This window comes from Canis lupus, chromosome 2 (genome assembly GCF_003254725.2).
Source record: "Canis lupus dingo isolate Sandy chromosome 2, ASM325472v2, whole genome shotgun sequence".
Taxonomy (NCBI): Eukaryota; Metazoa; Chordata; class Mammalia; order Carnivora; family Canidae; genus Canis; species Canis lupus.
The window spans coordinates 30,875,215-30,879,915 of record NC_064244.1 but is presented as its reverse complement, the minus strand read 5'-3'; the positions used below and the strand labels follow the sequence as shown (position 1 = coordinate 30,879,915).

Here is a 4,701-nt window from a genome sequence, read left to right as displayed (position 1 = left end):
CCAACTCCTACACCATCGTCCTTCATCCAGACTCGGAAAACTGAGGTCAAGTCACTGCCTGGCACCAAGCTGGGGGCAGACAGATCCGGAGCTTCGAGTGCACCTCCCCTGGCGCGTCTCTCCCTCCGAGGGGATGCCTGTGGGCCTCACGTGCATCGTTCTTGAGGATGATCCTTCTAAATCAGATTTTCTGGGGCCCATGGGTGGTGGGGTCAGTTAGTGGCCAATTCTGAGTTTTGGCTCAGGTCATGACCTCAGGGCTGTGGGACGGAGCCCCACGTCGGGCTCTGCACTCAGCATGGAGTCTGCTTGGGACTCTCGCTCTGCCCCTCCCACTCATTCTATCTCTCAAATAAATAAATAAATCTTTTTTCAAAAAATCAGATTTTGGGGGGCACCCGGGTGGCTCAGTTGGCGAAACGTCTGCCTTTAGCTCAGGTCATGATCTCAGGGTCCTTGGATCGAGCCCTACGTTGGGCTCCCTGCTCAGCTTCTCTCTCTCTCTCCCTGTCCCTCTGAGCTCTCTCCCATTCTCTCAAATAAATAAAATCTTTTTTAAAAAATTTAAAATCTTTTTTTAAAAATTTAAAATTTTTTAAAAATACTAAAATAAAATCTTTTTTAAAAAACCAAGATTTTTCTCCCCTTTCACAAAATGGAGTGACCTCTTGAAGACAGGCAGGTTGATAAGACCACAAGAATAGTCTAGTTTTAGAAAGAACTCTACATTTCTATTATAATGATTCTGTTTCACTCCATGCTTATTTAGAGGGAAAAAAAATCTTCAAGGTTTTGATGGACTCTTTAAGGCAAAAAAAAAAGAAAAAAAGAAGAAGAGAAGAAAAAAGAAAAAGAAAGGGGGCACCTGCTGAGAGGTTGTTCATAGGATGAACAGACAAGGAAAGGGCCTCTAACCTATTAGCCAACAGTAAATACCTGGGAGAAAAAAAATACAAATAAAACGAAATGCTTGAAATCACTCATGTAGGGACATCCTGCCCGCAGAGGAAGCTCTGTACCCACATTTCCAGACTCAAGACCTGGCTGGAAATCATCTCCCTTACTCCTGACCTTAGAAAGTTAGGTCCACAGGTGGAGTGAGGAGATAAGATGTGACCCCAGGCCCCCGCTCCCCCACTGGCCTCTGAGACCGCACAGGAGGGACAGGTTGGCGGGTGGTGGGTGGACACAGCGCAACGTGTCGGGACTCTGGGAAGAGAAAACCCTCCCGGTTGCCACGGAAGGAAGCTGTTTCTATGCTGATTTATAACACAGGCCTCTGACCTCATCTTATTAAAAAATAATAATAACGGCCAAACAGTTTTAAGATTTTTTTTTTGAAATTCTGATTTAGAGTGATCGAACATCCCAGCACTTTTCACCTAGAAATTCTGAGTGTCTTCTGCTTTCCCAAGGAGGGACGATGCGGGTTTGGAGATGGATGGAGGAGGAGCGTTTGCATAATGCCCATGGCCTCCATCCTGCAAAATCTCGTTCCTTCAATATTTACATCGTCATCTTATATTCCCCAAGGACCTGGCCAAATTTCAAAGGAATGGCCTGCGTGTCCCTAATTGTCCCAATAGGCATGGTCCTGGATCTTCCTGCCTATGCCGGCCCTGCCCCCTGCCCACATCGCCCTCCTCCTCCGAGCACATGGGAGCCGGTGAGCTGTGGGGACACAGGCTTGGGCACCCAGCAGCAGATGAGGCTGGGACAAGTAGGCCAATCGGCAGTGTAGACAGTGCCTGACCACAGGCCACCCGGAGGCCAGCCTGGCGGTGACCCCACTGTGCCAGCACCATCACAGACACATAGCCAGTGTTTCCACAACCTGTTTTTTTCCCCATTATATTTTAGCCCTTATTCTATTCTGGATAGAAAGCCTCTTTCCCAGAAGGAACTCGACGAGGCATTCTTTGACAAGCACGTGGGACATTCTTACCAGCTTTACCTGGGCTGTCAGTATCCAGAACATTACTGCGTGCTGTGGGAAGAAAATAACCCAACCAACAGTGTCCCAGTCGAGTTGAAGAAGGAGAAAGAGCATGTTTTTAGGGGAGATTTTATCTTGTTTGACAACAAAATCATCCAGTAGAACGATGGGACTGCATCTGGAATAAAGCCACAGATTCATCACAGTGAATGTCTTCCAAAGACAAATGACACACGGATGCGCCTCTCCAAGGAATCTGAGAACTCGAACGCCCCCAGGAAGAGAGGGGTCCATGGCAAAGAACAGAGGCAAGAGTGCGGCCCACAGGGTACAAGCAGGAGCGCATCCCTGGCTCTGCAGCAGCGGGTCCCACATCAAACACAGAGGCGGGGGTGGGGGGTGCATGGGACCACCCAGAACACTTCCGCAGTTTCTGTGCAACCACCACGAGGACACCTATAAAACAAGGCAGTCAGCGGTAGGCGTGATGGTCAGGGTGCACGTGGAATAGTGGTTCTCAAGACTAGCTGTGCATCCCGATTGCCTAGGAAGCCCAAATGTGTGTGTGCACACGTGTGTGTGCGTGTGTGTGCAGGTGTATGTGCATCTGTGTGTGCATGTGTGTACGTGTGTGCATGTATCTGTGTGTATGTGTGTGCATGTCTGTGTATATGTGCATGTGTCTGTGTATAATATGTGTGTGCATGTGTCTGTGCATGTGTGTGTGCATGTGTCTATGTGTATGTGCGTGTGCATGTGTCTATGTGCATGTGTCTGTGTGTCCATGTCTGTGCACGTGTGTGTGCATGTGTCTGTGTATGTGCGTATGCTGTCTGTGTGTATGTGTGCACATGTGTCTGTGCATATGTGTGTGCATGTGAGTGTGTGCATGCATGTGTCTGTGTGTGTGCATGTGTATGTGCATGTGTGCATGTGTTTGTGTGTCTGTGCATCTGTGTGTGTATGTGTGTACGTGTGTGCATGTATCTGTGTATGTGTGTATATGTGCATGTGTCTGTGTGTAATATGTGTGTGCATGTGTGTGCATGTGTCTGTGTGTATGTGCGTGTGCATGTGTCTATGTGTCCATGTGTCTGTGCATGTGTGTGGTGTCTGTGTATGTGCGTGTGCTGTCTGTGTGTATGTGTGCACATGTGTCTGTGCATGTGCAAGCATGTATGCATGTGTCAGTGTGCATGTGTGTGCATGTGTCTGTGTGTTTATGTGTGTGCATGTGTCTGTGTGTCTGTGTGTGCGTGTCTGTGCATGTGTGTGCGTGTGTGCATGTGTCTGTGCTTACGTGTGTGTTCATGTCTCTGTGTGTACGTGTGTGCATGTGTCTGTGCGTGTGTGTGCGTGTGCATGCATGTATGCATGTGTCTGTGTGCATGTGTGTGCATGTGTGCATGTGTCTGTGTGTTTATGTGTGTTCATGTGTCTGTGTGTCTGTGTGTACGTGTCTGTGCATGTGTGTGCGTGTGTGCATGTCTCTGTGCTTATGTGTGTGTTCATGTCTCTGTGTGTACGTGTGTGCGTGTGTCTGTGCATGTGTGTGCGAGTGTGTGTCTGCAGGCGTGTGACTGCGTGTGTGCATGCCTGCGCGCGTGTGAATGTGTGTGTGCGTGCGTGTGCGTGCGCCCAGACCTCACAGCGGCCCACCCCCCACCTGCACCTGGAGGCTCCGCAGACCGCGCTGGTGGGAGGCGGGCTCCGGGCCGAGGCCCTGGCGGGGCGTGCGGGGCGGGGGTCGCAGCGGGCGGCAGCACAGCACAGAAGGGACTGGAAGTCCACGCGAAGCCTGGGCCCGCAGGGGAGGCGGGGGGGGGGGGGGGGGGGTAGGGGGCTTGCTGGGGTCCCCGCCGGGCGGCCCCGCCCCCGTCCCCGCCCCCGCCCCTCCCCCCACCCCCGGCCCCGAACCCCGAGCGCGGGCAGCCCGGGTCACCCTGGAGCCCTGCGTGCTGCGGCCCGTCCCGCCCGAGGCCCGCGGCCGCTCCAGAAGGGCCGGTTTTCTTACGAAAGGACACGGGAGCCGCGGGGCAGAGGGTCGGCAGGAAGGCGCATCGCCGGAGCCGCCAGGAAACGGTCCGCAAAGGAAGCCCGAGCCGAGCCCTGGGAGCCCTGCCCACCGCGGCCGCCGACCCTGCTGCGCGTGTGCCGAGCGCCCCCCCGTGGGCGCGGCGGGCACTGCCCGGGGACCGAGCCCGCCTGGGGGCTCCGCTCCTCCCCGACGCCTCCGCAGCCTCCGCAGCCTCCTCCTCCTCCTCCTCATCATCATCCTCCTCCTCATCCTCCTCCGCCTCCTCCTCCTCATCCTCCTCACCTTCCTCCGCCTCATCATCATCCTCCTCATCCTCCTCACCTTCCTCCTCCTCCTCATCCTCATCCTCCTCATCCTCCTCATCCTCCTGCTCCTCATCCTCCTCCTCCTCCACAGACTCTTTCTCCTCCTCCTCCTCCTCCTAATCCTCCTCCTCCGCCTCCTCCTCATCCTCCTCACCTTCCTCCGCCTCATCATCATCCTCTCATCTTCATCCTTCTCCTCCGCCTCCTCCTCCTAATCCTATTCCTCCGCCTCCTCCTCATCCTCCTCCTCCGCATCCGCCACCTCCTCCGCCTCCTCATCCTCCGCCTCATCATCATCCTCCTCATCCTCCTCACCTTCCTCATCCTCATCCTCCTCATCCTCCTCATCCTCCTGCTCCTCATCCTCCTCCTCCTCCACAGACTCTTTCTCCTCCTCCTCCTCCTAATCCTCCTCCTCCGCT

General features: G+C 53.8%; 1 long non-coding RNA gene across 1 annotated transcript; it reads right to left on the bottom strand.

The window, feature by feature from the left end:
- Positions 1-2,049: 2,049 nt before the first annotated feature.
- On the bottom strand, positions 2,050-4,075 carry LOC112659036 (uncharacterized). The gene is made up of 2 exons (XR_003136128.3): positions 3,951-4,075; positions 2,050-2,392 (listed from the first exon to the last, which is right to left on the bottom strand). It is a non-coding gene; the product is annotated as an uncharacterized LOC112659036 (long non-coding RNA).
- Positions 4,076-4,701: the final 626 nt, after the last annotated feature.